The sequence below is a fragment of the Adiantum capillus-veneris genome, chromosome 19, assembly GCF_014529385.1.
Source record: "Adiantum capillus-veneris isolate H3 chromosome 19, ASM1452938v2, whole genome shotgun sequence".
NCBI classification, from domain to species: Eukaryota; Viridiplantae; Streptophyta; class Polypodiopsida; order Polypodiales; family Pteridaceae; genus Adiantum; species Adiantum capillus-veneris.
The window spans coordinates 105,981,830-105,993,180 of record NC_140949.1 but is presented as its reverse complement, the minus strand read 5'-3'; the positions used below and the strand labels follow the sequence as shown (position 1 = coordinate 105,993,180).

The window sequence follows — 11,351 nt, the reverse complement described above, 5'->3', positions numbered from 1 at the left end:
GCTAATATGGATGCTCGGACGCAAGCAAAACTCGGATGATTGGTATAGGGTTACCTATGCCTTGTTGTCAGCGGAATGCTTAGGTAAGGGAAAATCATGATCAAACCAGAAGATTAGTGAAGAACATGCTAATGAACCTGGTGTATCAAGGGCATGGGAGCAGGTCGTTAGGGGTGGCTCCTCAGATAACTGATGTAAGTTTGGTCTCTGGATGGTGTCATGGCTCGGCACGAGCATGGCAAGTTCTTGTAATTTTTTGAGATGATCAATATAATTCACTCACAATTATGAGTTTTGCAAAAATAAATAAAATACATTTTAAAACCCCTCCTATGGAACTCACGTTATACTTTACTATGATTACATAGTCCCCCCCCCCCCCGCCCCCCCCCCCCCAAAATAAACAGACCCAACAAAAATACATATTACATAACCACCAACAGAAGCTAACCTTGGTGAGACAACATCATGAAATTGTTGTAGTGTTTTAATGGCCTAGGGTTTGAAGCCTCTTCTAGCATGTCAAACGTGGGTTTTTCTTCTTCTTTCTCTCTCTCTCTCTCTCTCTCTCTCTCTCTCGCTATAGGCTTGTCAAACCTAGGCATTTTCAAATTTGAGTCTTTCAAAGACGTGCATGCAAATTCAACAGCACGTCAGTACATGGCCGATCTATTTAAGTTATTAAGAACAAAGGGTACTTATAACAGTAGATCAGCAACCACGAAGACGCAAGACGAGGTGGAGCGTCAGGGTAGGCTCTTGGAAGCCGTCGCACTCAGCAAGAGTAGCAGCATCATCCCGCAGCTCGCGTCCGGCAAGAATGAGACGCGTGCTGCACTTACAAACAGTGAGGGCACCAGTCTCTACCAGCTTCCTCTTCACATCCCCAATAGTGTCGGAGCTTTTAGCCTCAAAGGTGATCGTCTTACCGGTTAGGGTCTTCACCACGAGCTGAATATTTCTGTCATTGTGCCCTTCAGACCTGCCGGGCGGCGCAGGAGCTGGACTCCATTTGGCAGCCCTTTCTCCCGCAGGAATAACTTGCTGCTTGCCGCAGCCCTTCGCCGTTTCCGCAGGTTTCCTTCGAAGCGATATCAGATTCATCCTCAACCTTCGTCTTGCCTGCATTCTTCTCACTTTTCATATTTTCTGCAGTGCCTGATGTCCCGTGCCGGACGTTATATGCCTAAAGGGAACGTGGAAGTGTAAAGAGAGGGGAAGTGGAATGGTCATTGGCGAGAGATAAAGGAGACGTGGAGCCACCCGCACTGAGGTATGAGGTTGGCAACCCTCAACACTGTCTAACATGGGGTCTTAATGACCCTAGGGCGGTGGGATGACGGTCGCGGGCAGGCAGGGGGAGTCTCGCGGAGAAAAAAAGTCAGCGTGCTGACCCGCGGCCCCCCGCGTAGGAGACTCGAACCCAAGACCTCCTCATTGGCAGTAGAACACCCTAACCACGCACCCGCGTGGGTTTGCTTGTCACCATGTAAAGCTTTTATCTGATAACGTGAACTCAAACAGGGGCAAAAGTAAACACGGACCAAAAAAGTAAACAAATTTTTCAAATTTTTCCTCACCCTTGACATAGAGCAAAGTTGCAACTTGTTGGCAACATATTGTCAATTTGTTGAAAATACTTGATCTCAACACAAAAATTTGCCAGCATGATGCAAACCAGGCGCCCATGTCTCTCTCTCTCTCTCTCTCTCTCTCTCTCTCTCTCTCTCTCTCTCTCTCTCTCTCTCTCTCTCTCCACGACATCACTGGTTGTTCGCCTTGGTCTCCACCATCACGTGCCTATTTCCATAGTGTTGAACTTTACATGACCAATACGTAGGCATGGAACATGAAAGTCTAGGAGGACATTGAAAGTGCACGTGCAATACTTAGAGGTATGGGAAGGGGCTTATGTGGCAAAAGAGCGGCCACCCTCAACCCCTCACACATCCACATTGACTTACACCAACACGAAGTGTGGTAGGGCAATGATCTCTAAACCCGAGCTAGACGAAGGAGTCTCAAGATCTAACCACGATAGTGCAACTGCCTTATTGCTTGCAACAGCTAATGTTTTGATTCAGTTTCATATCCGTAGTGTGAAGTTCATGGCAAGGACAATGCCTGAAACTATGCTACGAGAGTGTGCAGTTGAAGTTGATCCTACAGAAAGGGAAATTGATTAGTCATTGGCAATGTGGAAGAAACAAAAAGAGATGTGAAGTCAGATGTAGCCCCCTATCTCACCCCCACAAGAGGAGTCTCTCTCTCTCTCTCTCTCTCTCTCTCTCTCTCTCTATGTGTGTGTGTGTGTGTGTGTGTGTGTGTGTGTGTCTTGGAGGGGTCACTTTATGTAAAATCTATATATCACATGCGTTCAAGGACTATTTATAAAATTACCCTTTAGTTATGAGTTTCTCACTAATAAAAGGGACCCCTTTCCTATTCAATCTGCAATTTTTTTCAAGATCATTTTTCAGCACTGGCTAAAAGCAAAGATTGGTGCTACAAAAAAGGGCCAAATTTTTTCCCACCTGTTTGGTACTTTGGAGGAAAAGTTTGGAGAGAAATGGTTTTTTTATTTTTTATAATGGTATTTCTATAAGAATGCTTTGTAGAGTTTCATAATGGGCCACCTCGTGTGAGAATAGTGGTGTCATGGGTGGATTTATAAGTAGTTCCAAAGTTTTCGCCCTACCTTTGAACTTGACCTGCATAGCTTGCTCTCTCACTCATGGACTTGTGCAATCTCTCTCTCTCTCTCTCTCTCTCTCTCTCTCTCTCTCTCTCTCTCTCTCTCTCCTCAAAATCGCATGCGTTTGCAGCAACTAGACTCTCTTGCGGCAGTTCTCCAACCATGAGGAGCCCAAAGGCCAAGGGATATGTTGTCAGCAAAGCGTCTCCTCCTTTAACATGCAAACTAAAATCGAAGGCCAAGGAGAGAATGTTCTCCCCTGGTAGAAGAAACAACAAAGGTGTTTCCGCTTCATCCCCCCATGAAACAAAGCCAAAGCACAAAACCGGTCCCAACAGGAGGGCTAATGTAAAACAGTGCAAGGTTGTTGATATCGACTCCGAATGGACCGCACTCCTCTTTGATGAAGATGAATCAATCTCCCAACAAGTCAAGACGTGGTACGCTATTCATTGGCGTCAGGCTTGTGTTAATTCAACGGTGCATGTTCTCTCCATGTGCTTAATGTGACATTTGAAGTTACCAAATTTGGTACTCTGGAGTATCAAATTTGATACCCTGGAGTACCCCATTTGGTAATGTAGCTAGGGCATCACACCACATTTAATCTATGTCTTAGCAATTTTCTCTGATGTCTTTCACATATCAGGTAAAAATAAAATGGAGGAGTACCCTCAACAAACCAAGTTTTGTTACACAACACAAGACCTACGTGAGGAGTGTACGGCCTTGGTCTAGAATGCAAACTCCCTAAGAAACTAACTGATGAAGACTTGCCACACGAGCAGTGGTTAACTATTTTCACCTACAAGTACCAAAAGAATAGCAAGATCTATTTAAACCATCTTCAACCACATCTGGTGGAAGACTACAGATTTCTATTCTCCAAAGTTTATCAGGGGTCCCCTTCATGTGGTGAATTGACCAACAAATTTGCTAGGTGCTATGCTTTTGAGAAATTCCATACAACAAAAAATAGACCCATCAGTGCATAGAGTAGAATGGGCCTAGCATCTAGGAATGGCGGGTTCCTCTGTTGGAAGTGTCCTACTTTCAAATAAGAAGGCCCGGATGACTCAAAGTGGCAGCAACATTTGCACAAAACGAGAGCAAGCTAGCAGAGGGACAACGGCTAACTACCTACTTGATTTGGAGGCTAGGCATTGTGGCAAATACTTCTAAAATCGGTATCACATCGAGGATCGTCAAACCTAACAGACATGAAGGCATCTTTTCAAGCAAACAAGGATCAACTACTAGTATATGAAGGTAAAGAGGGTGTGGAATTTTTTTTGATGGAGGACATTAATACCCTAGAAGTGTGCATTGTTCTGTTGTGGTAGCAAATCCGTGTCTCTGATTTACGAGATCAAAGAGGTTGAGGCCAAGCTGCGAGAAAGTCGGCTCTTGTTACGATGACATGGGGTTTTCAAAAATATCTAGAAGCTCCAAGCTGAGGTTCAATAGCAGGAGGTATTGTATCTTTGGCTTATTGCATTTTGTATGACTGTTGAAAGTGTTAAATATTTTTCACATGGTTTGGTGATTTGGCATGTTTGACTTCTTGACTGGTTTATTTGTTGTCATTTTTGGTTTTTTGACACTTTCTTGAGCTGTTTTGGTTCTTTCTCTAACTAATTTTGTACTTTTTTTTAACAGTAGATGGTATTTTATGGTACTTTTTATTTCATTTGGTGCTTTCCTGAACTATTTTGGTACTTTCTTGTTACTAAATTTTGAGTCTTATACGGTACTGGTGGTTTTGTCTTGGGTGCTATGTTAGCACAATCCATGGTACTTTTGATGCATTTTTGTTCATTTGGTACTCTTAAGAACTATTTTGAAACTCTTTTTGTACTTTCTAGAACTCTTTTGGTACTTTCTTAAAATATTTTTATAGTGCTTTGGTAAATTTTTGAACAGTAGTGATACTTTATATAACTCTTTGGATAGTTTTTTCAACACTAGATGCTATGTTGGTACTTTCCTTGATGCATTTTAGTGTTTCTTTATTACAGTTGGTACTCCATTGGACTATTTTGGTACTTTTGGGTACTCATGATATACTATACATTTCATTTAATCTTGGATGCTATGTTGGCACAATCCTCAGTACTTTGGTTATTTTTTTGTCCACCTGGTGTTCTTTTCACCTCCTTTGATATTGCTAGGTACTTTCTAGTTATAGATTTTTTGATCTTATAGGATACTGTTGGGTTTGACTTGGGTACTATGTTGTTACTTTTGGTGCTTCCTATTTGGAAATATTTTGGTACTATTTGGGCACTACTAAATATGTATTGGATGTTATATTGATTCTATCTTTGGTTTATTTGGTGTTTACTATGCTTCATTTGGTACTATTTTGAACTATTTTGGCAAATTGATACTGGTTTGGAATATTTTTGTAATGAAAATGGCCTATGAACTTTGAGAGTAGCGGAATTAGGAAATTAGCTGAAGCACTTTTGAGAGATTACTTTGTGAGCATAGCGGGTGAACTTATGTTGATGATAGCAACATAAACATGGTACTTAGTTAACTTGGCATGAACAATACTTTTGTAAGAGAGAGAGTTTAGAGAACATGACAATAGTTGAGGACCGGATTCATATGGAGCCGGTTCCCCCTCCAATAGGCATTTGTATTAAAGTTTCTCCCATCAAGAGAGACTTGGGACAATACAATCTTTGTGCTCCTTGTGACCTACGTGATACAATGAAGATGGAAAGCTTCATGCATCACAAGCATAACATAAACTTCTAGAAAGAATTAAATATCCCAAGGCCTTAAACACCTTCAAAGGTGGAGAGAGATAGCGGGGAATGAGGGTAAGGAAGAGGAAGAAGAAACATTCCATAGGAGAAAGAAATAGTTCCTCACTTATCATTACTCTTCTTGCCAGCATACATAATAGCATAGTAATGGAGATGGAGAAGATGGAAAGCTTAAGCATTGAAGCATGGCTCTTGGTTGGATTTGCATTCCATAGCCAAGAGTGTTGATGTAGGCTCTTACTTCTCACAAGCTTGGAGAAGGAGGTGGTGTTCCTCAACATTCACCAAGTGAGAATGCCCTTGCAAATGAGTGTGTGAATGGAGTATATCCCCCTAGCACCCCCTTGCCTGCTTGGTGCCAGTTGAAACCTTTCCACATGCTGCAAGCTCATTGGACCCTTCTCCCCCTAGCCAATCACATGCAGCATGCAGTCAAGTACATGGGTAGTCTTTTGACAAGTGTCCTCCTTACCCCTTAGAGAGAGAGAGCTTGAAAATAATTTGGATATTTGTTTGATTGAATTAGAAGCTCATTGGGCCCCTCTTTAGCCCAACCAACAGCATTCAAGAACACCATGTGGTTAAGCTTAGTGAGAGTCTGACATGTGTCCCATGTGCCCTTTTAGAAAAGGGGTGTCCCTTGGGTGAGTGGAAGGTTAGGTCAAAGATTCCAATAACTTTGAGACTTTTATGCATAGGAAGCTTCTCAAGAAACTTCATCATTAAGTGTGTAGGTGTTGGGAGAAGAGGGGGAGATCGACCGCTTAAAGTACTCAACATAAGCTTTCAAGCCATCACCATCAAACTGTCCACCTCTTCTTCCAATTTCCAAGCACACACACTCACCTAGACTATGACACACACACACAGTAAACAGAGAATTGATATAGACAAGCTTGTAAGGAGGTGTAAGAGATGTGTAAGACATGGAGACTAGATTAGAGAGTACACAACAAAATAACCATAGCTTAAGAGAGTAGAGAAGAGAATCTGCAAGAGAAAGGCCTAAACCTAGCCCCAACTCCACGGCCCCTCTCTTGTGGAGTTGGTATTTAATATATTATTTTTGAGTTTGAGGTGCCAAAAATTGAGGCCCCTCTTTTACAACCACTTCACTTTTGTAAATGAGTGAAGCTCATTAGTTCTTGCATGACCCATAAGGGGAGTTCCCACTACAAATATTTACAGAGCCATAGTGGCTTATTGAAATGAGATTCTAAGATACTGTGCAACTATAAAATGGCCAAGAATAATTGCCGTCGCCTCTTCATCAACTCCCCGCATTCCACTCTACAAAAATCATCATCAACTCAATTAGTAAAATAAATAGACAGCACATAATTAACCATTATGCCCAGCTATCCCAATTGCAGTTAACCACTACAACAGGAGGGTGCCCAGTCTCGTAACATCCCTCCCACTAGGGATAGCAACTGTCCTCAGTTGCTCAATAGAGAAATCAACTGGACCGTGAGTGATGGAAAGTGTGGAGAAGGTTGGGAAAGTTGCGAAAAAACTTTTCAGGCATCCATTTGGCATCCTCTCTAGGGTGGCCCTTGAAAGTCAAAAGGTAACGGTTATAAACCATTCCAGTGAGTGTAGTGGTGGTCTCATGGTCAACTATTTTGTCAGGGATGAGTTGCTCTTCTTGGTCTACAAGTGAAGGTGGGTCTTCGTAAATGTGGTGTGTAGGTAGGGGTCCTCTGAATGGTCGTAAAAGACTAATGTGAAATGCATTGTGAATGTGCCAATGTGCAGGTAATTCTAAACGAAAAGAAACATCATTAATGACAACTGAAATTTTGAAAGGTCCATAAAAACGAGGAGCAAGCTTAACAAAGACATTAGTATCAACACTTTTGATCCTTCGTTTTTCGATGCGAAGTAAAACATGATCACCTTCTTTGAATTGGTGTGCCTTGCGGTGCTTGTTAGCATGCTTGGTGTAAAGTTCTTGTGAGTGTTTAATGGTAGAATGCACACTTGCATAAATATCATGAAAGTCAGTAGTGAAATCATCAGTGGCAGGCACAACATTAGAAAGACGTGAAGCAGGAGTAGGAAGTGAGTGACCGTATACAATTTCAAAGGGAGATTTACCCGTGGCAGTGTGAGTGGTGTTGTTGTATGCAAATTGCAAAATATGTAGGTAGTCATCCCATTTCTTAGGTTGAGAGGAAACATAAGCCTTCAACAAGTCAATAATAGTGCGGTTGGTGACTTCGGTTTGACCATTAGATTCAGCATGAAATGCAGAAGTAAAGTCAAGTGTAGTGCCAAGATTTTCAAATACAGTAGTCCAAAAAGCACTACAAAATTTTGAGTCTCGATCGGAAATAATCACTTTAGGCAAACCATGATGTGGAAAAACAGTCTTCAGAAACAAAAGTGCAGCTTGATGTGCTGTGAGTGTTTTCTTACACGGAACAAAATACGCTTGTTTAGAGAAACGATCAATAATAGTCCATATCATGTCATGTTTGTGCATTGTGAGTGGGAAACCAGTAACAAAATCCATGGAAATATGTTCCCAAGGTCTTTCAGGAATGGGGAGAGGGTGTAAAAGTCCCAATTTCTTACCTGTAGCTGCTTTGATTTTTTGACAAATCAAACAAGTTGACACATACTGTTTAACATCCATTCTCATAGCAGGCCAATAGAAATCACGACATAAATTTTGAAAAGTTGCAGCAAATCCTCTATGTCCAGCATAAGGTGGTTTGTGCAATTCTTCAATAATTAATGTACGAAAAGATTTAGTCACACACAATTTTTGTTTGAAATAAAGATTTTCTTGAATAGTGTATTCGAGAAATGTGTGTACAGAATTATCAAGCATGTGCAACCATGTCGTTTTGAAGTCATCATCATGTGCATATGTGTCAGGCATAGTGTCAAATGAAGTTCCTGTAATGGTTGATAGATGATTAAGTGAGGGTCGTCTACTCAAAGCATCGGCTACAATGTTTTCTTTACCAGGTTGGTATTGAATGTTGGGCAGAAAACTTTGAATAAAAGCGGCCCACTTAATATGTCTATCATCTATTAAAGGCTGAGAAAGTAAATATTTGATACTTTGTTGATCAGTTTTAATGATCAAGTCAGTACCCATTACATAGTGTTTCCAGATTTTCAATGCATGTACCACAGCAATCAATTCTTTATCATAAGTACTGAACTTTATCATAAGCATAAGGACTGCACCGATACCTTTACCACTAGCATCAGTGACTACCACAAAGAGTGGTCGTTCAAAATCAGGCAATTGCAATACAGGTGCATTAGTCAAAGCATGTTTAAGTGCATTAAATGAGCTTCTTTGCAAATCAGTCCATTCATAAGGCGTGTTTTTCTTCAACAAGAGAGTCAAATAATATGCTTTGTAAGCAAAATTACGAACAAATTTCCTGTACTAGCTGCAAAGACCAAGAAAAGATCGTAGCTCATGCAAGTTTTTGGGTCTAGGCCAGGATTGAATGGCTTCAATTTTCTTTGGATCGACATGAATTCCGTTACCCGATACAATATGTCCCAAATATTCAATTTCAGATTGGAAAAATGAACTCTTTTCAGGATTCAAATACAAGTGATTTTGTGCAAGCAGATCAAATACACGTGTTAAATGTTGCTTCTGGTCTTCTTCAGATTTACTGAATACCAAAATGTCATCAAAAAATACAATCACAAAATCTTGATGGTCAATGAAAATTCGATTCATCATGCGTGTGAATGTAGCTGGTGCATTTGTCAAACCAAATGGCATGACAAGAAATTCATAGTGCCCAGTTTGTGTTCTGAAAGCAGTTTTGTAGACATCATGTTCAAACATTTTGACTTGGTGATATCCTGATTTAAGGTCAATTTTTCTAAAGATGTTTGCCCCTTTCAGTTTGTCTAGTAGATCATCCACTCTAGGAATAGGAAACCTATTCTTAATGGTGATCTTGTTTAAAGCCCTGTAGTCGATACACATACGAAAGGTTCCATTTTTCTTCTTGACAAGAAGTACTGGAGCTCCGTATGGTGAACTACTAGGTCGGATTAGGCCTCGGTCAAGTAAATCAGTGATTTGAGTTTGTATTTCCCTATGTGCGGTAGGATTTACACGATAAGGTGCTCTACAAGGAGGTTCACTACCCGGTATGATGTCAATGGTGGTCTTTTGGGCGTGATGGTGGAATTCCAGGTGGGAGATCATGCATGAAACAATCTTTAAATTGTGAGAGAAGTTTCAGTTTCAACAGAAATTTGATTTACCAATACTAGATATGTTTTCCCCTGTTTTCGAATTGCTCGTTTGGCTTGAGTGTGAGAGAGGAGTGGAAATTTTTGATGTGCCAGTGTTGCTTGGATGGAGAATTTTTTTATTATTATGAGTGAGAGACATTGTACGTGTTTTATAATTAATCAACGGGTCAAATTCATGACGAAATGGCATTCCCAAAATCATATCGAGTCCATGCAATGGTGCTACCAAAAATGTACGTGCTTGTGTGAATTCACCAATGCAAACTTCAATAGTGACTTGAGTTTTACAATTAAAACGTTGATTATTAAAAACAGTTTTGACCTTGTGGGGTGATGAAATTTCAGAGAGTGATAGTTGTTGTGCCAATCGTGTGGAAATGAAATCATGGCTACTACCATCATCTAGCAGAATGGTGACATTTTCACCCTTAACAGTGCCTTGCACTTTAAACAAAGTGTGAGGAGATCTAGGAGTACCTGAGGATGGGTTGTCATCGTTATCATAATCAGGATCATATCCCTCACCGTAGTTAACTTCCACTTCATTGTCGTCGGGTGTAGCATCTTCGATGAGGTTAAGAGTAGCTCCGTTGGGGCGGTTGTTGTTGAAGGGTTTTTGACTTGAATTCCTGTTGACTCCATTTGAATGGTCATTGGATTGACCATTGCCCTTAGCATGACCATTTGGGCACTTATCTGCATAGTGACCATACTGAAAGCATTTAAAACACTTCACCTTTTTGTTACCATTAGAATTTGGAGGAAAACGCTAGTTGAAAGGATGTTGGTCGCCTCGTTGCTGAGTGTTGTTGTGGTTGTTGCTCGTATGAGGTTGAGCAGTAGCAGGAGGATTGTCAAATCTTCGTCTTTTGAAAAAGGTACGGCTTTGGTGTTTGCTTCTGTCAGAGTTAGGAGAGAAAGGAGGTCTCTTGTTGCGGTTAGTGTTAGCAGGTTGATCAGTGTGAGAGGAATGTCCACCTTTCTTCTTTTCTACGTTGAGAGCCAAGTTAATGGCCTTTGACAGAGAATCTGGTTTGAACATATCTACCTCAGCACTAATTTGTAGTGCCAAGCCTGATATGTACTTTCGCTTCAATTTCCTGCGACTAACATGTTCAATAGCTTGCAATTGAATTAGACAATTCCAAAAACGGTCAGTGTAACCCTGTACATCTTCATTTCTACCCTGTCGAATTAAATCCCATTGACGTCGTGCTTTAGCTTTGTACTATGTTGGAAAAAATTGGGGTAAAAACACTTTTTTGAATGCATTCCAGGTGCGTGGTCTTCTTCCATGCTGTTTGGTGGCGTTCCACCACAATGCAGCGCTGCTAGTGAGATGATTGGATGCACACTTTACCATTTCACGCTCGGGAAAGTCTTCATCATGAAAGTAGTCATCTAACTGACTAACCCATGCTAGAACCGTGCTAGCATCTTTAGTGCCATCAAAATCTTTGAAAGTGAAGGCTTTTCTGCTAATTTTGTTTTTCTTGGGTGCCGCTGCAGATTCGGTGCGTGCAGAATGTAATAATTTATCTTCAAGTTCTTGCCTTCGCATGCGTTCATATGTGAGTGAATGCTGCAAATTTTGAAGTTGCTCTGCAATCGTGGGTGCATGAGGAAGATGT

The 11,351-nt window shown here is 41.0% G+C and overlaps 1 pseudogene; it reads right to left on the bottom strand.

The window, feature by feature from the left end:
- Nucleotides 1-596: 596 nt before the first annotated feature.
- On the bottom strand, nucleotides 597-1,134 carry LOC147434605 (ubiquitin pseudogene; annotated as a pseudogene).
- Nucleotides 1,135-11,351: the final 10,217 nt, after the last annotated feature.